Source organism: Microplitis demolitor, chromosome 4 (genome assembly GCF_026212275.2).
Source record: "Microplitis demolitor isolate Queensland-Clemson2020A chromosome 4, iyMicDemo2.1a, whole genome shotgun sequence".
In the NCBI taxonomy this organism is placed as follows: Eukaryota; Metazoa; Arthropoda; class Insecta; order Hymenoptera; family Braconidae; genus Microplitis; species Microplitis demolitor.
In genome coordinates this window covers 8,230,280-8,257,718 of record NC_068548.1, presented here as the reverse complement: position 1 = coordinate 8,257,718, position 27,439 = coordinate 8,230,280, and the positions used below count along the sequence as shown (strand labels likewise).

At 33.6% G+C, this 27,439-nt stretch overlaps 1 protein-coding gene across 3 annotated transcripts in view; it reads left to right on the top strand.

Moving 5' to 3' along the window:
* Window positions 1-27,439, top strand: part of LOC103572918 (frequenin-1) — a 61,201-nt gene that overhangs the window by 20,512 nt on the left and 13,250 nt on the right. For 2 of the 3 annotated variants that reach the window (XM_053738689.1, XM_053738688.1), the window contains exon 1: window positions 25,618-26,455. The exons of the other annotated variant lie outside the window; for it this stretch is intronic. The gene's annotated coding sequence lies outside the window, so the exon portion shown is untranslated. Of the gene's footprint in view, window positions 1-25,617; window positions 26,456-27,439 lie in introns of those variants that run through there. 3 annotated transcript variants of the gene reach the window in all.

The window sequence follows — 27,439 nt, the reverse complement described above, 5'->3', positions numbered from 1 at the left end:
TATAGAGCTGATTAGATTTTGAAATCGATTCATTCAGTCGTTTCTGAGAAATTTCAAAGAAACCAAAAGCAACATTTTTTTTCGTTGAGTATTTTTTAATTTTCTCAGAGTTGATTGGATCAAATAAATTGAAATTTTCAGGAAAGATGATGGCTGGAAAGTTCTTTTAATTACCGGGAGAATCATCTGAATCGGTTGATTTATTTAATAGTTAGAAAAGTTTACAAGCACCCAAATACACACACGCACACAAATACATACAGAAACTCGGACATCATTCTCAAAATAGTCAAAATAGCTTCCTAAGATCTCAAAACGTCGACATCTAATGAAATTTCGGTTTTCGAAAATTGGGGTGAAAAAAATATTTCCGCATTTTTCGAAAATCGTCGACTTTTTTCAGAAAAGTTGAAAAAGGATTTTTTTCTTCGACACTGTTATCACACACAAAGTAAGATCGAAATGAGTGAAAAGAGACACACATTAACACTTCTACTCGCTTATTTCATGCGTATGAATTCATGGAGTTTTTTAATTTACGCTTTGCAGGTGGACATTCATTAGTTGTGGGCTAGAGATTACAATGATGTTCTGAAAAGATTATTTTAAAATATGCACATTAATTATTAATACTTATAGATTCGACCTTTTGGATTGCAGCGTCGTGGTATCTGAAAAACAATATACTTAATTTTATTACACTAGTAATAATCTGTCGTCAACATCTCGTGAGAAACTGTACTATCGTTATCGTTACAAGATTTTACCCGAGCTGTTCGGAACTTCGATTTGGCTTGAATAATCAAAGTAGCTAAAGGCTTGGGTGTGACGCGTTTTGGTCCCAAAACATTTCATCCCCGACAACTCATCCCCGACAATTCATCCTCGCGACAGTTCATTTCCTGACAACTCATTCCCGACGATTCATCCCAGTGATAATTCATACCTGCGACAGTTCATCCTTTGACAACTCATTTTCAAAAATTCTTTACCAACAATCCATCTCTTAATTTCAATATTCTTATTAGAAATCGAGAAAATTTCTAATGAAATTCAATCAAAAAAAAAAAAAAAGTTTAATTACAAAACAAAAAAATTGCCCTCCCTGTTTAGAAAATCTCATAGAATCCAATAGATTCTCATGAATTCCTATAGGGATTTTATAAGAATGAATGAGTTCTACACAGAAAAAAAGGATATCTTAGCGTAAGAAATTTTTTCTTGCCGCAAGAATATTTTTTGCAATTTTGAATGAAAACGAAAATTTTCTTGGTTCAAGAGCAAAATTTTCTTAAATTTAGTCATCTTGGCATAATATTTTTTTCTTATTCAACCAATATAATATATGTTTCTTGAAGTAAAAAATATTTTCTTAAAGTGGGAAAAATAAATATTTTGCCCCAATATATAATCAATTGTCCGAAAAGTAAAATATTCTTTCTTGAAGAATAATTTATTTTGAATCGAGATGATTTGTGACTCGAGTCAAGAATTAAAAGTACTCGATTCAATGGTAAGAAATATCTTGGCTTAAGTATTTGTTGTGTTGCAGCAAATAAGCGTAGACGTTTGAACCAACAGCAACTGCGCTTACGGCTCAACGCAAAAATTCTCTTGGGAAAGCTAACTGTACTATACTAAAGTGGCGGTAGTTTAGACTCTACATTGTACAGTGTGCTAACTAGATATGGGTAAAGTGAACGAATATTCAGGAAATGGTCGGGTAGCATAACTGGTAAAGCTCTCGCATGATGCTGAATCGGTCTAGGTTCGATTCCTACCACGAGCAAACAATTTATTTTTCTCAATTCGTTCATAAGCAATTTAATCGAGAGAGTTTATTCCTTATCCTCTCTACTGCTGTATTGCGGTGTTCTAAAGATACGCATACACTTTCCTGCTTAACAATATTTAATATTTCTATTAGGTTAGATTCACTGAAAAATATAGGTCGATATATTTTTTTAAGTAGAGTCATTTATTTTCTTGAATCGAGACTAGAATTTTTTTAAGTCAAGAAAAAAAAAGCATCAATGGGAGAATTTTATGTCTTCCGTTAAGTAAATATTTGCATGATTCAAAAAAAGTTATTTTATTAAGCTAATATTATAATTTATTTAAATCAAAATTAAAATTTTCTCATTACAATAGACCGTTGTCTTGAGTCGATAATGTAGTTTTCTCAAACTGAGAGTAAATGTTCTTCTGTCACGCAAAAAAAGTTCTTGGTTTGAGATGTTGATATATATTGTGACAATTTACTATACTCACCGACCAAGACAGAAAAGTATCTTGTTTTGATAGTTTTTTTTACTTGGTTAGAAACAAAATATATTTGACTTGAAATAAATATTCTTAAACCAAGATTATTGAACTTGAATTAAAATTTAATTATTCTTGATACAATATTTTTATAATATTAGTCGAAGAAAATGTTCTCGGATTAAAAAAACCCAATTACTCAGCCCAAGAATAAAAAAATGAAGGCGAAAATTATCTTGGGCCAAGTCAACCTTTTTTTCTGTGTATGAGAAATGCTATAGTTAAGTATAGGGCCTTATACATACAGCTATAAGAATCTATTGGATTTTTTAAGCAGGGCTGGGGCCTACTGCAATTTTTCATATTTTGTTATGTGCGGGTATATTTTTTTAATTGCACACACACAAAATTCGTGAAAAAAGAGCGCTATGTTTTACATTTTTTTGTGTGTGGGTATATTTCTGCAGTTATACGCGTACTAATTTGAGGTTTAATTATAATTTATTTTTATGAGTTATTAGTTTTTTCATTAGTCAAATATTTATTAAAATTATATTGATAAACTGTTTATAATTAAAAAAATTTATAGTTGTTTTATTGCATTTAATATTTTTATTGAAGTATCAATTGTCCAACAGATAAAATATCGGGTATAGTTTGTCTGAGTGTAAGTTGTCATTGTCATGAATCGTCGCGGGGATGAATTGTCGGGGATGAGTTGTCGGGGATGAATTGTTTTGGGACCAAAACGCAGTGAACCAAAGGCTTGGAGAGTACAAAGTTATCAGGGATTGAACAAGTGGATAATAGCTTGTTCAAAACTTGAACAATTACAAATGGAGGGGGAACCCTTTTTAAGGTGTTAAGGCCAGGTTGCATTTCACCATTACCCTGTAGCAACCTGATTACCAGTAAAGAAAACTGGTACCACTGGGGGCCTTTTCAAGCCCACTTCGACTAGAGTCAAGAGAGGTATGGATTTGTGGTGGCTGTGGTTGAATATCACGTGCAATGAGGCTTTTTAATCATACCTCCTGTTAACGTCTACTTAGTCGTTATTCGATCATGATTTTTGACTAGTCGTGCCGTTTGAAGTGGAGGTAGGCATATACGAAACACATGTATACCTCAATAGGTGAGCAAATGGTTTCCTGTACAAAGAAGGCAGACTCCGTCTCGTTATATCAATCTTTACAAGATTCTATTCTTATAAGAATCGGTTACTTGCACAACCTTATTTGAATGAGTCAATAACAATTTACAAAGAAATAGATATACTTCACCTCGTAATCTATTGGTAAAGTTAAATTTGCTCTTCCTGCCAGGCATCGAAAAGACGGATAGTGGACTAAAAAGTCATGCCATTGTCTTTCATATTCGAATTTTATTTTCGTCGTATCTACTGTTCTATACAATATCGGCATTCCATCATCTAAAGAAATAACAAAAATAATTTTAAGAACCAGGCGTACCTTAAGTAGATAATTATAATAATGAAAATGTATATTATGTATCAAAAGAATATCTTTAACTAACACATAATATTTAAATCAATAATCGAATAATAAACTAATCACTGAATTTACAAAATCCCATGTACGAAAACATTTTTCGAAACTGATTAAACAATCTTTGAGTATACTTAAGATAATCATTTAAAAACATAGTTGTACAAGCTCCGTACTAGTAATAATTTGTAAAAAACTTAGATGATATGAAAATAGACTTTTACTTTCATTAATGTAGATAGCAAAGTCAGGTGGACATACATTAGTTGTGGGCTGAAGATGACAATGATATTATAAAAAAATTAATTTGGAATATGCACATTAAATATTAATACTTACATGATAAAACTAGTGTTGGAGTAAACGCCAACAAAATCACTATAGACAACATGTTCACTTAACGTCTGTTGGTATACTGAGTAACTGCCGTTGAAACTTTCCGAATCCAGTGTTTGACAACTGTCAACTGATAAAAGAATAACACCCCATTGGTTGGAGGACTTGATCTCAAGAGAGCGTGTGCTCACTCTATTATTCGCTCGGTCCAAATGCAGTCAATATTATCAATTGCCAACGATGAGTAATAATATCATCCCGGCCTGACTGGAAGTTAATATAACCTCTTATCAGTTCTGTATGTTTGGGTTTTTTTGTGTGCCACCCATGAATGATGAATCATTGAACAGTAGATGAAAAAAACAATTGTGACTCATTGTCAGTAGCCTACATGAATGGCTGTTACTATGTCTCTAAATAATTCTACTTTTTAATAGTTTTGCATGAATGCAGATTTCAATGTGGGTTCCTACATGGCGTTCCCGAGAAAAAATGTTTGTATATAATCATACATAATTATATATAACTATATATGATCATATATAATTATATACAATCTTGTATATATATCCATATAGAATTAAATATAATTATATATGATTATATATGATCATACATAATACAATATTTAAACGGAAAAAGTCATATGTAGCTCCATACATATTATATATAATTATATTTAATACTATTCCGAGAAATTTTTTTCATATAGAATCATATATAATTATATATAATCTTATATATATATATATCCATATATAATTGTATACAATCATTAGGGTGTTTAAAAAAAAATAATTTTTTTTTTTCATGGTATTCAAAAATTGGAAGTACCCAGTTTTTCAATCGGTTGAATTTCATATAATTTTGTGAAATTATTCAATGTTTCCCAAAATTTTATATAAGTTTTTTTAAATTTCACGTCACAACAGAAAATCAAAAAATTTGAAGAAACTTAATAAAATTTTATATAATTATCATTGAGGCCAACAAAAATAAAATTTCATATAAGTTCATGGAGTTGTTTTAAATTGTGTAAAAATCCATCACGAAAACTTATGAACTCGGTCTTTACCGGCATTTCACTCTAAATACATCAATTAAGCACATGACTTGAACTCTCGTGACGTGGACCAGTGATCAACGTTCAGGGCTACCAGCCAAAAGAAGCCGTGTTCGAACCCAGCAGATGTTCCAGGATTTTTTCATCATTTACTGCTATCAATTCTTGTTTCTGAATTTGTAATGCGTTCGCGCGGTAATAACCAAATAAAAAATTTCGTATTTAATTTTTTTTTTTTTTTTTCAAAAATATTTTTTAATTATATATAACTTGATTATATATAATCATATATGAAAAATGGCCAAATATAATTATATAGAGTTATTTATAATTATATACAGTTATATATAATTATATATAATTTTACATGATTATATATAAAAATTTTTTCTCGGGTTTTCGGATAGATTTCCCTATGGTTTCTTATAGAAATTCAGTACAGATCCCGATATAGATTCCGAGATGTTTCAAAACTTCCAACCGCTGAAGAATTACATGTGTAAGTGTCAATCTTACTTTACTGACATTAAAGTTCAGATTCTATGACACAGAAATTTTCTAATTGAAGAACGTCACTAGTACGAGATAGTTGGAAATGTATGAAGATTCCATACATATTTCCAAAAGACATACTAGGGATGGTTGTTTAATAGAAATTTTCAAAAAACACTAGCCAGGTATCATAAAACAACTTTAAAAGATTTCAAATCAACATGAAATAGTTCAAAGCATATAACATAACACTTATTGCTCATATCTAGACAATCTAATTAGCATTTTCGTTCATTATTCAGACAGCTATTAGATTTATCAGTTAAATTTTTATGGTTGAATTCAATGTTGTAATGAAAAGCAATCGAGAAAAGATAATGATGGTTTAGTCTGGGATTTGAACTCAGATCATCTGATATCGCGTCAACTGCTTTAAGTTAAGCTAACCTTAACTATACCACTGAGCTAAGCAACCATCTACATTATTCCATCTTAATTTCTCTCTTCTGTTACTCATTGAATTCTTTTTGCTTTGATGTTTATTTGTTTTTGTTTTTGCATTGCGCATGTTCATGTTGTAGTTCATATCAGTTTGTTTAGATGTCTTGCACCTTGATATGGACAATTAATTATTATTTTTATTTTCGACCGTAGTCTTTCGACCAATAGACCGGGATCACATTCAGGGATTATCTAGAAGGCTTTGTTTTTGAAATAAAAAGATTTTGGATTTACAATTTAAACTATTATATATTATACAACTCAAAATTTTGATGATACGAATAATTTGAATATAATAAACTTAAAAATTATTGTGAAAATATTAGGTGGCTAGCAGCCGACACTAATCGTATAATTAAAAGTTACCATAAAATTGCTATCATAAATTCGAAATTATATTACAAATATTAGGTGCCTGGCAGCTGACACTTAATTTTACAATAAGATTAGTACGATAAAACTTGGTTTCAATAATCAGGTAGGACTGTAGAATTTGAATACGATACAATTTGCTATGATATTTCCGTGTGTTGGAAATGTTTTGGTATTTTAACATAAAATAAACTTAAAAATTACAGTACCTGGATTCGCAGCAACTTAATTATTTTAATTCGTTGATACACTGATTCTAATATATAATTCACGTTATTACAATTCTATTTACTTTTTAAATTTATTTATGAACAACCACGAAATGAGACGAGAAGACTAGACACTTGTAAAATAATTAATAACTTAAGTGTGAGAACACTTTTACAAAAACTAGTGTGGAACTAGGGTAAAACTTATGTGAGGACACTGTGATTTGAACTTCACTGTCTCAAGGGAACTCCTGTCCTGAGCTAATTATGTTTTGTTGAACGACCCTTTTTATTCGTTTTTACCTGGTTCCGTGTATTGTTTGGGGGAAACCATTCAATCGGAATGTAGTTCCCTTGGGTCCTTTCCCTTTCCTCTTCTAAGTCACGTCGGAAAAGTGGTAAGGGTCCGCCCGATGCTGGCCTATGTGCGTGCACTCTCACACATACACCCGCATGTACGATATTCTATTTATAAAAATAATTTTTATTTATTTATTTGTTGGAAATTTATTGTTGAATTACCGGTTGTCTATTCTTTTATTTAAATTATTTTATCTAGTTAATTTTTTATTTATTTACAAACTTGTTATTGAGAACTATTCCATCTAGAAATTATTAATTTTTTAAATATTACTTCATGTAGAATGATTTATTTATTTAGAAATTGTTATTGAATATTCTTTCGGTGAAAATGATTATTTATTAAACATTCTTTTTGTTAAAATTCTGTTGTCAAAATTATTATTAATTGAGTATTCCTTCGTTAAAGTTGTTTGTTACATATGCTTTCGGTAAAAATTATGTTTTTTTTATATTCTTCCGTTAAAATTGTTTACTAAACCTTCTTCCAGTTAAAATTTATCATTTATTCAATATTCTTTCAGGTGTAATTCTCTTGTTTAATATTATTTATTTGAATTTATTATTGAATATTCAGAGTAACGTGTCATTAAAATCACATTTGGGCATCTATTTTACGTTTACGTAGGTACCGAAGTGTTATGTAGAAAAGTGCACAAAAAAAGGCAAGATTTTATAAGATAACTCCTTTATTATATTTATTTAAAAATAAGTCACTGTTAAAATTCATTTTAAAATTTAATTTTTTCTTTTGAATATTTTACGTGCATTTTTGTTGATAATCCTTTAATTGCTTTCTAAAAAAATATTTCCAGCTGGCCTTTGGGCCTTTACTTTATGGTGACCGGAGGAGTCATTAAAACTTCAATTAGGTGTTTGCTCTAACATTTCAATAAATGTCAAACAAACGACCTCGACTTATTTCGAAAGCATACTCAAAACTACAACATGTCTTATCAGTTTGAATTAGTTTGGAAGTAAAATTTGGTCGTCAACTAATTTTTACAAGAAAATAAAATTTAATATCTATAACAGGGCTATGCTGTTACTCTGGTCGTCCTTAATTTACCTTCTTAAGGGCGCCACTGGAAGTGATAACGGCCTCCCAGAACCGGATCTTAAATCGTCAGGGTCGGTATAATTTATTTAATTGTAAGAGAAGGATGAGGAAGGATAACTTACAAATGATTTATTTCTCCGATTAACAATTTAAACCTTTTTATTTACTCCATAACCTATTTAACCTTTATAAACCTTATTTACTTATAACCTTTTATAAACCTTACACATTATACCTTTTATAAACCTTATAACCTTAATTAACCTTTTGTTTATTGATCCGCGATATTTTCATTAACTACTAATTTATTTATTACCCGCAATAATATATTTAATAAAATTAGCCAACTACCTTTGGCATTTCCACACACACACACAATTGTTAAAAATCGCTTAACCTTCGCGATACTTAATTACTACAATTTTCCGTTAAGATTCTGATTTAATTCATTCACACACTCACTCAGTCCCCTGGACTTTATTCTTTTCACACACTGAGTTAAAATAATTTTCCCACAAAATAAATTAATTAATTTAGAAGTTTAAATAATTATTAATTAATTTATTATTTACTTTTGATTTTCCTTAATTTATTATTATTCTCTTATCACTTTCATCACCAATTATTTCTACTCCAAAATTTAGAACTTATTACTCAGTAATTTCCATCAACACGTTACCAAATTATTCAACTCAAAGTTCACCCGATTCAATTTATATACTTTCCACGTGCTCCTTCCAGGTACTTTATGACAGAGAGACTAATCTTGCCAAGTCTGGTCGCACCTAGTATTATAGTCGAATATTGGGGCGTCACTGGAAGATGGACTCGGCCTTCCAGAACCGGATGTTATATGATTTTATTTTAATTAAATTAATTTTATTTATTACTCAGGGTCGTTTGTAATATTTTGTGAGTGAGAAGAGGAATCGTAGAGTAGGCTGAAATAATGTTAATTCAAATTTTATTTAATTTAAGCACCTTGCTTTATTTTCTTACCCTGTGACAATATTTATTTCTTATGGCAAACTAATTTTACTTATGACAAACTAGAATTCTTATGACAAACTAATTTCTTATGACAAACTAATTTCTTATTACAAACTAATTTCTTATGGCAAACTAATTTCTTATGGCAAACTAAATTCCTCGTCCCCTGGACGGTTACTTATGACAAACTAAATTCCTCGTCCCCTGGACGGCTACTTATGACAAACTAAATTTTCCTCGTCCCCTGGACGGTTACTACACCCACACACCCACACACCCACTTAAATTATCTCGTCCCCTGGACGGTAAGCCTTAACTTCAATTTAAAACCATCCCCTGGATGTATAATTATTTAAAATAACCTTATCATGTCCACCGGACCTAAATCACAGACACAGTTTTTCTTTACTTAAAATTATTGACTCTACTTTACTTTATTTAATTCATGACTTCATTTTCTTTTACTCAATTTCTAAACTCGACATAAAAATTTCACCAATAAAAATTCCCAGTATAAAAATTTCACAACTATTTAATTCTTATTTATTTTCCCTGATTTATTTAATTCATTTATTAATTTTCACTGTCTTATTTAATTCAATTATATTTATTAATTAATTAATTTTGGTTTTATTTTAATTATTAACTAATTAATTTTCCACTGATAGTTTTCCCATTAATATCTAATTCCAAAAATTTATATATAATTAATTTACTCCAAATTTCTGAGAATTATTTTCATTATGTATTTTAACACTCAACTTAATTCACTGACAAAATAATCCATCCTTAACTTTACTCGAGACAATTTTATCGTAATTTTCTAGCGTCTTACTTTTGATTTTATAATTTTAATTAGAATTATTTTAACATTATTTTATAAATATTTTATGACTAAATTTTACGACTAGAATTACGGTTAAAATTGACTAGAACATTCGGCCGGTGAGTTGGCGTCGCAAGGCCTTAATTTACGATCTTACACGCGGACAATTATTGTCTAGAGCGGCCGACAGGCCTGAATACTTTTATTAAGTTATTGAATTTCATTGAATTTAATTATCAAATAATTTACGCGGAAAAATTTATTTTATTCCAGCCGAGAGGCCTCGAATAGAATAAATTTAGAGTTACGACAGAACAACGAGTACCCGGCAAAGATTTTACGGAAATTTCGAGGGCGTATTCAACTGGCCGACGGGCCTTGAGATACCGATCTAATTTACGTAACCAGTAGAAAGATGTTAAGTAATTAATTTATAATTAATTCGGCCCTCTAATAATCAAATTAGAGGCCTTAATCAATTATAAATTTTACCTTGCGAACTCCAGACGCGCTGAGTATTTTCCTGTTGCTGCTGTCTTGGTTCTGCTGGTGATGTCTGGGGGCCTCTCGAGTTTACCGCCTCTCTCTCTCTCCAAATCAATTTTCCAATTCATAACCTGTCAATGAACAGTACGTATTAGTATTGTATTAAATAATTGCTTATTATAATTATCGGCCTAAAGGCCTAATAATTTACAGAATAGAAAAAATATAAATTAATAAATCGCCTCGTTCCACGTGAAGCGTGAACGGACTTCACTATTTACCTGAGGGTTTTCTTCCTGGTGTACTCGTCGTCTCGACAACTCTCTTTCTGCTTCTTTTTCGTTCCGCAGTCCATTATATCATTTCACTCCCGTTCACCATTCCGGAAACTTATTCCCACTACCTTAGACTAAGGAAATGACGAACGGACGGGCCTTAGCGATTCACGCGACGCCCGGTGACTAGTCGCAATACTACTCGTAACTTACGAGGTCATCGGCCGGTCATTGGCGGGAACGAAATTCAAATTCAAATTAATTTAGTTATTCATGTTTATTAAAATTACCCTGTTACACTCCCCCCTGCCAGACTGTCACCCGGGTTTCGAATGATCGCGAAGGCCTGGGCGTCCTAAGGATAGGAAACGGCCGTGTGTTTCAAACTAATAAATCTCAAAATTGTGGAAAAATGTAAGAAAATTTAATTTAGATATTTTAATTTAACAAAAAAAAAAAAAGAAGATTATTATAGATCAAAAGTAAAGGGGGAAGAAGTTATTATTTTTTTTTCTTCTTATTTGATTTTGGCGTTGGTGGCCCAGTGTACAACGGCTCGTCAAATGAGCTTATCCCTATCTCGAGGACGTCCTCCATTAAGAAATCCTCGTCTGCATAGTACTTGGGGCTAGCACACCCAGAATCGCCTGAGCAATATGGTCCCCCGTCAACCATCTCCGTTTCGGCCCAATTCGGCCCCGGTTCTTTATTCTTCTTCTTCTTCTTTTTCTTCTTCTTTTGATCCCCACTGCCAGTTTTGGAACCACCGGCTTCACCAGCGGCCTCGGGTGAGCCTTGCTGGTGGGCTGCTTCCTCTACTATCGGATCTTTAGGTGGTCGGTCTACCGAATTGTCAGCCTGAGGAAGTGCCCTGGCTTTCTCCTGCCAAGCTTCGAGATGTTGGGCTGGTATCGGCATTACGGTAGCAGATTTAACCGCTGGTTCAGGATGAGGGCAGCCTCCATCAATTTTTAATTCCCCTAGAACCTTTTCAACTAATTTACGACCCCGGTTCGTGCTCACATGTTTTTGCAACCTCTCCAGTCTAGACATATCGACCGTTTCTGGATGTTCAGCTAATTCACGAAGTGCTTCGTGTCGTTTCTCTCGGCGTTTAGCGCTTTTGGATTTTGCCGGAGGTCTCGTTACAGCCTCTGTGGTTGTCGTGGTCAATGCTGCAGGTGGTGAAGTCAATACAGTTGTCATTGGGGCTGACGTGGTGGCTTGGCTTTGAACGGGCGGTATTGACTTCATAACCGATATCCGAGTCTCTGAAACGGCGGATCCTCCATCTAATTGTATCGGTTGAGATACCACGGGTGTTAAGGGTGGTATCTGGAACGTTGATGGTCGTCGTTCTCTACTAACGTCCAATTGTGTCTCGATGACTCGACCAGAAGCTATGGAACTGCCTTGAGTAACTCGTGGACCCAATCGATTGAAAACTGAGTGACTAACTACCATCTCACCCGGATTCAACGGCCACTCCAGTATACCAGTCTGCGTCGCCACAGATCGATATACTGAAGCACCGCCTGAAGAACCCCGACGACGGCCAACCTGGTATTGTCTGAAGCGGCCCACTTGTCTTCGTGCGGCATCAGCTCTTGACCAACCCCTTGGTTGATACCGGTTCATCTGAAATATAAATTTATTAACATCTTTCCACATTCAATTTAATAATAATTTATAATTAGATTTTATTATTAGTCTTAACAATTAATCGTTCGCTTCTGCGAGGGAGTTTTAAATCGGGAGTATAATGGGTACCGAGTATTTTACCGTTATCATTTTTCAACTCGACTACCAACGGACTGACAATTTTTGATACGATAGCCGGACCTAGATATTTATTGCCTAAAATCGCACTATAACCTTGGCTTTTATTACTAAGTTTACGATTTGGGTAGAAAACTTTGTCACCCAAATTAACTGTAGGAATTTGTGTGTTTTTATTATGATATGTTTCTTGTCTTTCACTTTCCTTCCGCATCACTCCTTCGATTTTATGACGTAATTCATCGAGACGTTGTACACGATTTTTCCATTCTTCATTGTTAAAATCCAGATCATCTAATTCAGTTTCAGTGATCTTGCCTGATAATCGTGGTTCTTGTCCATGAACTAAGTAGTAAGGTGACAGTTTTAGAGCAGCATGATATGAACTGTTATATGCAAGTTGGAAATCACCCAGATGTTCATCCCATTTAGTCTGATCTTTATCAATGTACGCTCTGAGCATCGGCTTCAAAGTTCTGTTGATACGTTCAACTGGATTGGCCTGCGGATGGGCGACTGCTAACGGAGTGAACTTAACTCCAGTACTCTCCAAAAATTCCTTGAGAGTTTCGTTGACAAACTCTCGACCATTATCAGTTACCAAGAATAATGGATATCCTCTTAAAGAAAATGTGCGTCTAAGTGAGTCGACCACTGCAGCCCCAGTATGACGACGAAGTGGATACAGTTCAATGAACCTCGTGTAAAGATCTTGTATCACTAACACATATTGATGACCTCTTTTGGACCTCTTAAATGGGCCTGTAGTGTCAGCAGCGACTACTGCCCACGGCCGAATAGGTTGTCTAGTTTGCATAGGCGCCTTGGATGATGTTTGCTTGTACTTTATCTTCTTACAGGTTTCGCAGGCTTCTACATAGTTATCAACATCTTTGAACATTCCAGGCCAATAGTAATGTGTTTTTATTCTCTCGTACATTCGATCTCGTCCTTGATGAGCCGCATCAGGATCTTCATGATTCGTTTTAAGTATTTCCAACACTTCTGAGTCCTTAAGTACTTGTTTCCATGCCGTATCATCACCGACTATTGATTTAAACGGGTCTGGACGATAGTATTCTAGTCGATCGTCCACAATTCTCCACTCTGAATGACTACTAGGATTTCTACGTACATTATTAAATTTTAATTCATACCAATTTGCGACTTGCAAGTGAAGACAATCAACTTCTTTCAGGTTATCTTTAATGTCTAGCCAATCTTCTGAGTCTTGATCTTCATACATCCGACTTAAAGCGTCTGGACCCTCGTTCTCAGTGCCTTTACGATGCTCCACAGTAATTTGATGAGATAGCAATTCCATTGCCCAACGGGCAAGTCTTCCATTGGGATCACGTAAAGAATGTAACCATCTTAAAGCTGCGTGATCTGTAATTACTGTAAACGGTGTACCTTCTAAATAGCATCGAAGCTTCCGCACTGCCCAAACGACTGCCAAACATTCCTTTTCTGTGGTCGTATATCTTGTTTCTGCACCACGAAGCTGACGACTAAGACAGATAATCAAATATTCTTTTCCAGTGTTCAGATCTTTTTGTACTAAAAACGCACCGAGTCCAGTGTCACACGCATCAGTGTACAAATAGTATGGGAGATCCAGTCGAGGGATAGCCAACGGCCGGGCTTCCACCAAGGCCTGCTTGAGCTGTTGAAATGACTGTTCTTCTTTTTCACTCCATTTCCATTCGGTATTAATTCCAGTTAATTTATTAAGAGGACCTTGAGCTTTGGCAACATCTTGTAAATGACGATGGTACCAGTTAACAAGTCCCAAGAAACTGCGAAGTTGTTTTCTATTTGTAGGTCTTGGATAATTGACGATTGGCGCGATCTTTTCAGGATCAGGATGAAGTCCATCTCGATTCACAATAAATCCCAGAAATTTAACTTCTGGACGACAGAATTTACATTTTTCAGGGTTGATTAATAATCCAGCTTCTCGAAACACTTCGAAGACTAAACTCAGTATAGCTTTATGTTCATCCAGTGTGGTACTGATGACTATCCAGTCATCCAAATATGCGAATACCTTTTCTGACCAATACAGAGGCAGAGACCGATCAATTAATTTTCTATGAAATTTATCCTTAAGTTCATCCATTGCTTTTTGAAACGTACTTGGAGCCCCGACAAGTCCATAGGGCATTCGCAGCCACTCAAACTGCCCTCGTCCTTCTACGGAAAAAGCGGTAAGAGGAATCGACGCAGGAGACATACGAACTTGATGAAAGGCTTCTTTCAAGTCCATAGTACTAATCCAAATAGCCTCATGTAACGCACTTAAAATTCGCAACATATTAGGTAATGGATGCGCAGGTGGTATAGTAACTTTATTAATCGGTCGATAGTCTACGCAGAATCTCCAGGCTTTATTTGGTTTCGAAACCATGACTGGTGAACATGACCACACACTATAGCTGGGTCTAATGAAATTCTTCTTTAATAATTCATCTATTTGTTTATTTAATTCTTCGTTTATCACTGGACTTCGACGATATGGTTTTATTCTCACTGGAGTAGCTTCTGGCTTCAAAACGATCTCATGTTCAATTAAATTGGTTAAATCCTGATTAGGAAGACCTTCGAATTTCTTCATTTCCTGATCAATAAATTTTTTGAAGTCCTGTTCTTGTTCTGAAGTCAAAATGGCGCAGGCAGAATTATTATCCTTACAGGAGATAAGCTCAAAAGGATGATTTTCAGTGCTTCCGTTAAAATGCCAAATTCTTTGCTTGCTATCAATCACAACTCCAAAATGCAGTGCAAAATCCATTCCTAGGACGACTGAATGTCCTAGATTCTCTAATATACTCAAGTACTGTTCCCCAGCTACCGAGCCAATCTGAATTATGAATGGGGCTCCTCCAAGACTTTTACACTGAGTATGATTAGCCAACAAGATACCTTTTTTCTGAGTTTCATCAGATCTTAATTCTCCTGAAGCATATTCCCGTATATCTTCATATACTTTCGCGTTAATGTATGACCTTTCACTGCCAGTGTCCAATATTCCATTAATTTTGACTCCAAAAATCCACAGCGATACAGGAATCCTAGCTGTAATGATAGGAGGCCTCGGACCTGATCCTGGAATGAAGATTTTCCTTTCTGCCAGACGATGTTTAATTGCCGAAGGTAATGGTTTCTTTTGAAGTAATTCTGGAACGAATGCTTCTCTAGATGACGCCGTTGGTATAAATGTGGAGGCCTTAGGCTCCAAGGGTTGGCCGGGAGAGCCTAATTCTTGAGGTATCGGCCGAGACTGGACTGAATGATGGGCCTGGGATTCAGAGAGTTGGCCGAGAGGACCTAATTCCAAAGAAGACGGCCGGATCGTGTCGTGTACTGGTTCAAAACCTGGATCAAATTCTTCTTCATATGGAATCTCAAGCTCTTCGTCTTCTAAATTCATAGCTGATGTTAATAAATTACAACTGGAGTTCATTTCAATATCCCTTATATCTTCTGGGATACAACTTGGATCTTCAAGTATCCGTACTGATTGAATGACAACTTCCTGAATATTCCTAGACTGGTCAGCTTTGCTCCAAGAAATTATTTTATTTATGTCTATGGTGTCAGTTGACATTTCCAATGTTGATGTTGATGATGGAATTGAAACTGGAGGGCTTGAAATAGAGTGGGACGGCCGGGACCAGGCCTTACCCAACTCCAAACAGCCGAAATCATTTATTAACCCCTTCTTTACTTCTTGGATAACCTGTACCGACGGGGAATTCGGGACAGGTTTTACTGGTTTTTTCGTTCATCTTCAGTATTACTTATGCTGTCTTGACGACCCGTATCTCGATTGTCTTGTTGTATATTTTGTAATGAATTATTATTATTACCTCGAGCCAGCAAACTACAATTATTTCTAAGATGACCAATTTCAAAACAGTAGTTGCAAACATCTTGTCTCGGGTTCTCACATACTTCAAACATGTGTCCATGGATTCCACAATTAAAGCATGGACGACTATTTCTCGGTGGTGATGAAGGATATCGATTATAATTACTTGAAAAACCCGCAGGTTGGTTCATACGTGGTCGATAATAATTTTGTTGTCTTTGAGTGTATGGTGATGAATAATTATTGTTAGTTGGTCTAGTCTGAACGCCATATTTGTTGTTATAAGTTGATGGACTAGACGACTCCATTACATTACAATTTGTTAACTCATATTCATCCTCTTCATGGCTGAGATTCTCTGGTGTAGATTGTAGTAAACCAAATCGTGGTTTATCCTGGAATTTCACTGTTTTTACTGTTGGAGCTGGTTGTTGAGCTTCATCAATACATCTGGTTGCTTCGTGTAAGGCGTTAAACAGATGCTCATAGGTGAATACTGGCCTCGCAAATACAAGAAATCTCAATTCATCAGTAAGATGGTTTCTTATACATGCTACTTGATCATCAACAGGAGGTGGAATCTGCATGCTCTGATATTTCTGTTGTATTTTTAGTACAAATTCCGTTGGGCTTTCTCCAGGTTTCATACGGAGCTTACTAATTTCCATTATGATTTGATGGTCTGTTGTTGATGTTCCACAAGCTTTAATAAACTCAGACTTGAAGTGTTCAAAATCTGTCCAACTTTTGTAATTTGCATCGTACCATCTTGCTGCAGTACCATGTAAAATATAACTCATAGCTTTCAGTAATTCATCTTGGGTCCAACCCTCTCTACGTGCTCTGGACTCTACTGCAAACAAGAACTCGTTAACAGACATTCCTTCTTGTGGATAAAATAAATTACCCATTTTAAGACTTTGCATGATTCCTTTCCACCTTCTGTCATCTGTGTACAACCCAGATGGACTTTGTTGTAAATTTTGAGTCGGAGCGGCCGACCTCGGCCTTATATTAGAAAAGGCCTGGGGTACCGGGCCTCCACTCGATCCCAAATTATTTTGAGGACCACTCGACTGACGTTGTTGTGTTGACCGTAGTTGTTGTATTTGATTTTGAAGAAAATTTATTCTTTCAGCCAATGGAATATCTTGGCTAGGTTCGGCTCTTTCTTGATGATTATCAGGTTGAGGTCTTGATGCAGCTGGATGGTCTCTCCCCCCCGCCAAACCTTGACCCATCGGGGCAAAGGTTGAACCTCCTAATTGGAATTCAGCTGCCTGCCAATTCACGGGAGAACTTCCTCGGAAAGAATTATTACGAGAGGTTATCCGGTCCAATAGCTCTCTCTGTGTATTCATCATATCACCTAGCATACGTGTCAGTTGATTAATCGACCGCGAATTATCCTCATTAATTGCACGTTGTTCCATTGACATCTGTCGAACCTGATGAGATGCTAGATCCATTCTATTAAAGATTACTCGAAACTCTTGTGGTATATCACCTCCCGCAACTTCATCCACATCCTCAAAACGATCATCGACCATGTGTACTGGCAATGTGTTTTGTCTATCCAATGGATTTGGATTGTTTATGTTTTGTAGTTGAGATGGATGACTTATTCTGGTACTCATAGTAGTTGTTACTGATGACGTAGTTGATGTTGTTGACGAAACGGTTGGTATTTGTGGTAAACCCGGATTGATAATTGGTAATTGTTGTTGTATACGACCACGACCATTTGACGATCTTCTTGTTTCTTCATCGATAAGTCCGTGTTGTTGTAGTAGATTATCCATTTTGTATCGTATTTTGTTGATTGAAATATATTGAGTGATAAAGTTTTCTTTTGTATAGGGATTATAAAACTTCTAAATATATTCTGAACTATTGTTTCTCTATTGTAAACGGATTATTTTGTTGTTGTAAATTAAATTTAATTTTTATAAAGTTTTAAATTTATTTTATTTTAAGTTACTAATATAAATTATGATAAACTTCTTAATGACTCATCGATAATTTATTTTATCTATTCCCGGTTAATTTTAATCTAATTAAATAAATGAATTAAATAATTAAGTAATTATAATGTAAAATCAACTGTTGTCTGTTTGAAATATTTCTGATGCTAAATTTTATTTGATATTTCGATAGTTTTATTTTAAGTTTTAATCCCTTGAATTCTTTTATTAGTGAGAATTTAGTATGAGTAATTTTATTTGATTTTAATCCCCAAATAATATTTCGATATTTCTATCACTCTAATTTATTTTATATTTGTCACAATAATTTTTCAAAATTTCTAAATTTTCGTATATTTAATCCCACACTTTATTTCAATTTCAAAATTATTCCTCCTTCAATATTTATTTTATTTATTATAAAATTTGATGTCCCACAATTTTCAAAATTTTCCAATACTTCAGCAAATCTCAACTCCTCAACACTCTCACAAAATTTTACGGGGGGTTTTATACTAATAAGTTGGGCGCCAAATATGACAGAGAGACTAATCTTGCCAAGTCTGGTCGCACCTAGTATTATAGTCGAATATTAGGGCGCCACTGGAAGATGGACTCGACCTTCCAGAACCGGATGTTCTATGATTTTATTTTAATTAAATTAATTTTATTTATTACTCAGGGTCGTTTGTAATATTTTGTGAGTAAGAAGAGGAATCGTAGAGTAGGCTGAAATAATGTTAATTCAAATTTTATTTAATTTAAGCACCTTGCTTTATTTTCTTACCCTGTGACAATATTTATTTCTTATGGCAAACTAATTTTACTTATGACAAACTAGAATTCTTATGACAAACTAATTTCTGATGACAAACTAATTTCTTATGACAAACTAATTTCTTATGGCAAACTAATTTCTTATGGCAAACTAAATTCCTCGTCCCCTGGACGGTTACTTATGACAAACTAAATTCCTCGTCCCCTGGACGGCTACTTATGACAAACTAAATTTTCCTCGTCCCCTGGACGGTTACTACACCCACACACCCACACACCCACTTAAATTATCTCGTCCCCTGGACGGTAAGCCTTAACTTCAATTTAAAACCATCCCCTGGATGTATAATTATTTAAAATAACCTTATCATGTCCACCGGACCTAAATCACAGACACAGTTTTTCTTTACTTAAAATTATTGACTCTACTTTACTTTATTTAATTCATGACTTCATTTTCTTTTACTCAATTTCTAAACTCGACATAAAAATTTCACCAATAAAAATTCCCAGTATAAAAATTTCACAACTATTTAATTCTTATTTATTTTCCCTGATTTATTTAATTCATTTATTAATTTTCACTGTCTTATTTAATTCAATTATATTTATTAATTAATTAATTTTGGTTTTATTTTAATTATTAACTAATTAATTTTCCACTGATAGTTTTCCCATTAATATCTAATTCCAAAAATTTATATATAATTAATTTACTCCAAATTTCTGAGAATTATTTTCATTATGTATTTTAACACTCAACTTAATTCACTGACAAAATAATCCATCCTTAACTTTACTCGAGACAATTTTATCGTAATTTTCTAGCGTCTTACTTTTGATTTTATAATTTTAATTAGAATTATTTTAACATTATTTTATAAATATTTTATGACTAAATTTTACGACTAGAATTACGGTTAAAATTGACTAGAACATTCGGCCGGTGAGTTGGCGTCGCAAGGCCTTAATTTACGATCTTACACGCGGACAATTATTGTCTAGAGCGGCCGACAGGCCTGAATACTTTTATTAAGTTATTGAATTTCATTGAATTTAATTATCAAATAATTTACGCGGAAAAATTTATTTTATTCCAGCCGAGAGGCCTCGAATAGAATAAATTTAGAGTTACGACAGAACAACGAGTACCCGGCAAAGATTTTACGGAAATTTCGAGGGCGTATTCAACTGGCCGACGGGCCTTGAGATACCGATCTAATTTACGTAACCAGTAGAAAGATGTTAAGTAATTAATTTATAATTAATTCGGCCCTCTAATAATCAAATTAGAGGCCTTAATCAATTATAAATTTTACCTTGCGAACTCCAGACGCGCTGAGTATTTTCCTGTTGCTGCTGTCTTGGTTCTGCTGGTGATGTCTGGGGGCCTCTCGAGTTTACCGCCTCTCTCTCTCTCCAAATCAATTTTCCAATTCATAACCTGTCAATGAACAGTACGTATTAGTATTGTATTAAATAATTGCTTATTATAATTATCGGCCTAAAGGCCTAATAATTTACAGAATAGAAAAAATATAAATTAATAAATCGCCTCGTTCCACGTGAAGCGTGAACGGACTTCACTATTTACCTGAGGGTTTTCTTCCTGGTGTACTCGTCGTCTCGACAACTCTCTTTCTGCTTCTTTTTCGTTCCGCAGTCCATTATATCATTTCACTCCCGTTCACCATTCCGGAAACTTATTCCCACTACCTTAGACTAAGGAAATGACGAACGGACGGGCCTTAGCGATTCACGCGACGCCCGGTGACTAGTCGCAATACTACTCGTAACTTACGAGGTCATCGGCCGGTCATTGGCGGGAACGAAATTCAAATTCAAATTAATTTAGTTATTCATGTTTATTAAAATTACCCTGTTACAACTTTTATTATCATAATAATTATGGTTATTTCATTTACTTGATTTCTTTAATTAATTATTTTTTCTAACTAATTATTTTTCCGTAATTTTACTTAAATAAATTATATCAGTGACCTTGACCTTTTTATAACTTTTATCAAGACAATTTACTGTTAAATTGATTTATAATTATTTTATTTGTTTTATCATTTGAATTACTTATAATTAATATTATTTAATAATATTATTAATTAATTAATATTATCGACTAGCGATTCGTGACTAGATTTGACCGTTTCCGGTGCGTGAGTTCCACGATTCACCTGGAAACTTCTAGAATAATTCCGGCTACCTGCCTGGAGTTAATTAATCACTTAATTTTATATAATTACGTCCGAGTTTAATTTATGAAATTTTATTTACGAAATTATTTATTTAAATTGCGAGTAATAGTTTCCGAATGCTAAGACGCGACGCTACCAGACGTATACTATGGATTTAATAAAGTTTTTCGGCTTACCGCCTGGAATAAATTTTATAAATACCTTTACAACCTTCTCAATATCAATTCTGTCCTGGCGTTGTCCCTTGCCTCGTCCTGGTAACTGTCCTCGTAAATTTTTAGGTCTTGTTGTTGCCTCGTCTCTCTCTCTCTCTCTCTCTCTCTCCTTCAACTCTCTACCCGTTCTCTCCTTCAACCCGCTTAATCAGACGCAATCAGTAATATTCATAAGAAATACCGGCCACCTGCCTGGTATTTGTTAATAAAAATTGAAAATGGCATCGCTTGGTTCCACAATAAACTCAAGCTATTAATTAAATAATTACCTGGTATGATTATATTAACGGCGTCTGTTATCGCGTCACTTCGCTATTCTCTCCCACGTCTCAACGATTCGGATGTTCCGAGGGTTAATGCCCGATTCTCGTTCCGGTCCCAGTTTATAATTGCTCGCGTACTCTTGACTTTGGTTGTCTTTTTCTCTCCTACTTAACTCTAAGTGGGGTTGACGGTTGAGCAAGTGAAATTTCCATTTCCGGACGACTAGTCGCTACCTACCCGGAATACCCTGAGTGGTAATGTCACATGACCGACAGTACACATAATAGATTTTATTTTGAACTTATTTGAACGCGGTAAATTTGAATTTACCCCGTTAAATATCATAAAAAAAAATCAATAAAAGTTCAGCATCTAAGCTGGACCCAACAAGTTAAATATTGCGTTGAAATTGAATAAGCTTCCATATTAGACTTGATCTATCAATTCATTTTACTATGAATTTTTTTTAATCTATCTTTTTAATAGAAGCAAAATGGGTATATATATGTATATATATATATATATATATTAGGGTGCTTCGTTTCCGGCGAAAGTATTTTTTTCGTTGCTCATCAAGCAAAATATTGTTTTTTATACTAAAACAAAAATTCCTGCCAAGTTTGAGCTCTTAATTTCAATCCTAAGTACTTTCCATTTTATTTCCAAAATTTCCCATTTAAAATACACGTAAATTAAATTACTATTTTTTTAACTTTCTAATACTCAGACGCGTTTTATGATATCGACGCGGTTATGGTGGCAAATTGTAGGGCATTTGGTGTTCTTCAAAAGTGCCCGTAGTAACTTAGTTGTAATTCCAGCTGTTTCACTTGTGTCCGCTGAGAAAGTTATTTTTCCTATAAAATTTACCTTTATTGGCTTGTAGAACGTAAACCGATGAAAGCACATTGAAAATGTTAATGGGAATTTTATAGAAAATTTTATTCCCTTCAAAAAAAGTCCTATGAGTCAAGTCGCTGGAGTCTATAGTTTCCGAGTTATAGTAATTTTTATAATTTAAGAAATAAACAAAAAAATTAAAATTTTTAGTTTTAATATTATATTTTTTAAATTATTAAAATTACTATAACTCGAAAACTATGGAATTTAGCGACTTGACTTATAGGACTTTCTTTGAATGGAATAAAAATTTCCTATAAAATTCTCATTCATATTTTTGGTGTGCATTCATTGGTTTACGTTCTACAAATCAATCAAGGTCAATTTCATAGGAAAAATTATTTACGCAGCGGACACAAGTGAAACAGCTGGAATTACAACTAAGTTACTATGGGCACTTTTAAAGAACACCAAATGCCCTACAATTTGTGACCATAACCGCGTCGATATCATAAAACGTGTCTGAGTATTAGAAAGTTAAAAAAAAAGTAATTTAATTTACGTGTATTTTAAATGGGAAATCTTGGAAATCAAATGGAAAGTACTTAGGATTGGAATTAAGAGCTCAAACTTGGTAGGAATTTTTGTTTTAGTATAAAAAACAATATTTTGCTTGATGAGCAACGAAAAAAATACTTTCGCTGGAAACGAAGCACCCTAATATATATATATATATATATATATATATATATACCCTACTTTTAAGATTTTTTTTTTTCGCTGATTTCAATAATTTAGTAGATTAAAAAAAATCCAACGCTTGATGAAAAAATTGTAATGGACTATTTCGAATGATCTAAACATCAGAAAATATTGGAAGGGTTTTATGACAACTGATTCCAGACAACTGATCCCCAATAAGTGATCACACGAGAATCGATCCCACAGACAACTGATCCCACAGCCTAGATCCAACTGAAAACTGGCCCAACTGACAACTGATCTTCTAATTTATCAGTTTAATCAAGATCATCATGACTTTCATTATCATCATCTTTAAAATCTTTATTTTCATAATTTTAAACCGTATGTCGATGGGATCAGATATCAGTGAGATCAATTTATAGGGATCACTTGTCGTGGTATAAAATTGTTGGGATCAATTGACTGCACACCGCATTAGCGTCTCAGGATGTTGCTTACATACCCTACACAGTGTGTCGGGTAGCTGCATCTGGAGCACTTTAGCACGGTACTCGAGAGTGTTGATCACACCATAGTGGCAAGCAAAAATATACCCTTCGGTTTCGGATATTAGACCAGCTGATTTAAGGAAGGAAAACGTCAGCTGGGTGGACAAGCCATGGTCATGCACGTGTTTAAAGAACACGCTGTACATGGACTTGTCCATGTATGTACTAAGCAGTTTTCGCTGCTCAGCGTTCCTAATCACCCTCTTAAAATCCTCTTTAGGGAGATAAATAAGAGGGTTAATTCTTCCAAGACCGAGGGATTGTGCCGTGTACATTGCTACCTTATATAAGAACGCTCCCTTATGTCCATTCTCAGGACGATGAACAATTTGCATAAGGAAGTCATCTTCATCGGCGGTAAAATTGATAACTTCGTATGGTAGACCCAAAACCAAACGATCGTGTAGACACTCCAAGCTCTGCATACCTCTCCCTCCGATGTGCCGTTAAAAGCATAATCTGGTGACTGAGGACTTAGGGTCCATTCTCCGATTCATATTCATGACTTTGCGTTTCTTGATATGGAGGTCTCTGAGCTCTATTCGGGCCTCATTTTAGAGATATCCTGCTTAGGAATCTCGTCAATCCCTAGATATTTGTATGACTCTCCGGCGTCAAGATGATTAATGACGCTCTCATCTACTAACTCGATATCATCACGCAAATGAGATCACTAACCCTACACCAGATTAACAACCGCGCACTTGTCCAACCCAAAAGACATGCCGGCATCCCGTGTATACGCTTCTACAATGTTCAAGGCTGTCTTCCCATTAAAATATAAAGATGGGAATAGTTACTTCGTTAAAATGGGAAGTATTACCAATTTCAGTGTGTAACTAAAACTAATGAACCAAAACAAATCTGAAATTTCGACTAGGGAGGATATTCTAGTTTCATAGCAACTGTTGGTAAGGTAAATAATATCCAAAGGCGTTGATCATAGGCTAAATATGATCTCTATTGCAACCATTGCTATGATAAATGATCTGTGTAACAGTTGATGCTAAATATCAGTAGTGTGATCTCATGTTGATAATGTTAATCGTCTTTATAATGTTGAGAGAAATTAAAAATAATATGTACCCCTAGGAAGGCTCATAATCCGTTTCATTCTGCGTGTTTGCTACCCTTATTTGTAGCTCAGGTAAGTATTGACAAGGAAATTAAATTGCCAAATTTTCTTTCGAGGTTCAGTTTCATAATCACTATTTCTCGCTTGAAAAGCTAAAAAAACGTATTTAGCATAATGATTTTGAGCTTTTTAATCCTTTCGATAGCGAAGAATTTCGAAAGTGTATTTAGCTTTAAAGCTTTTAAATCGTCGCTCTATTTCTAGGAAAAAGCACGTCAGTGTAGAGTGGCTATAGGCAATATCACACAGTTATAATCGTAATTTTTGGATGTATGATGCGTTATTTTATCATTGACGCTTATCAAAATCACTTGTCCGTAAACTTATGTACATTAGATGTGTAAAATAGGATTTTTTTTACTGTTTATTCACTAGTTTAATGACCTACATTATTAGTGTTGGATTTTAATGAACAATCTAAGTTACGTCTAGCTCTATCGAAATGATCCTAAGCGTTTCCATCTGATCTTTTCAGGAATATTGGAAAAATAATGTATGTCTTTGTATATATTAAAAAAATTACGCCGTAATGAAATCAATACTGAAAGTATACATATATACAAAGCACTAGAAATTTTATAAACATTTTCATACTTTGATATACTTTCTATAGCAATAATAATTGATTACTCGAATAATATTATTTATTAATGAATGCGGTAGCTGACATACTTTTCTTAATCAAATATATTGTGTATAAATTGAAAATATATAATTGTCTATGTACATAGTATTACGTATATAGCATAAATATATAATTGTCTTTACATATAAATGTATTAAAAAATCGACTATTTATCCCGATTTTTCAAATTTGGCGCTATCAATTTAATGACATTATTCCATAAAATTATATCGTAAACGAATATTGTTTAAAAAGTTGCATTGGATTACAATTAGTTATAATGTGTAAAATTATTAGTGACAAAAAGATTCAAATATCTTTTGTTACATAATATAAGCACTTGTACAATTTATTAGCACGAAATATTGTAGCGCGTGCGCTGTCGATGTATTTTCTTACTCTGTCTTTCTATCGAGTTAGGGTTTTCCAACTACTGTCTAAATGCTCACCGGTTTACATACATACATTTAACTAGCCAGTATGACGCCGGGAATCGCTACGTCATGACGGAATCACTTCCATACACTATGTTCTGTCTTTTCTTTTTGTATTGTGGTAAAAATCAAGTGAGTGCAAAATGTGCTCATATAAGTTTATGAATGAAAATTCCTCTGATTATACTAAAAAATAGTTTTTATCAATGAAACAAATATAAGTAAAGCAGTTTTTGTTCTTTATGAGAATTCATTTTTCGATTTTATCAGAGTAAAAAGTGTCACACCCTGTGAGAACCATCGAAGTCCTAATAACAGGCCAAGGACTAATATTTAGTGCACGCGGTAATGCCAACTGCTTAAACTTTGGTTTTGAAGTCTTCTACGTATATTGAAGTGTATATCATGCACTTCTTTGTAATTGGAAATATTATTTTTTCTCTTCAATTCGTACAAGTAACGTGAATGATAATCAATAAACTAAAATGTTTAATTGAAAAATTTAACATTGATAGAATCCAAACAAACTATTTGAACAAAATTTAATTTAATCGATTTTCATTATCAATTATTTTCTGATAATCGATCTGAAAAATTAAGAAAGTTAAAACGTTTCTCTACAATCACTACATAATAAGATACTTGAAGAGAAAAGTGATATCACTTTTAGTTTTTAACAATTAAATGATGCAAAATATAAATGATGTTAAAGAAATACTTAACTCTTAACATGAGTATCTACGTACTTTTCTGTATATCCGTTCTTCTCATTCATAAATTTGTTTTACTGTAACTATGTACATTTTTCTTTAACAACTTATATATTTGATCCTTAAATATACTTGAATCCGGTATATACAACGCAGACTAGAAATACCAGAGAAGGGAATGAAAAGTCTGAAAATTTTAATACTATTAATGTTAAATTGAGTCATATTAAAAATTAAAGTTATATTTTCGAAAAAAGTATCATCAAATCTATAACAAAAGTATAAAATATTTTACATTCTAAGCTTATAACCTAAAATAGAGTACCAATGAAAATAAATTTTTGTACATAGTTCTCTTGTTTCTTTTCATGGGTAAAATATTTTTCAATTTTTTCATTTCAGAAAGGAAATTTGGATAGAATATTTTATCGGTTAAATACTATGTTGACTTGTAAATGTGACTTTAATTTTGATTATTGTTACTTTCGAAATAAACAGTTTTGTCAAACTTAGCTAATTAATGTTAAAAATAACTTGCTTATAATCTTTTTTTTTATTTTTTAGCTTTGCCTATTCACCGATAAATTTTATTACGAATAAAAAATTTTTTTTTAAATGA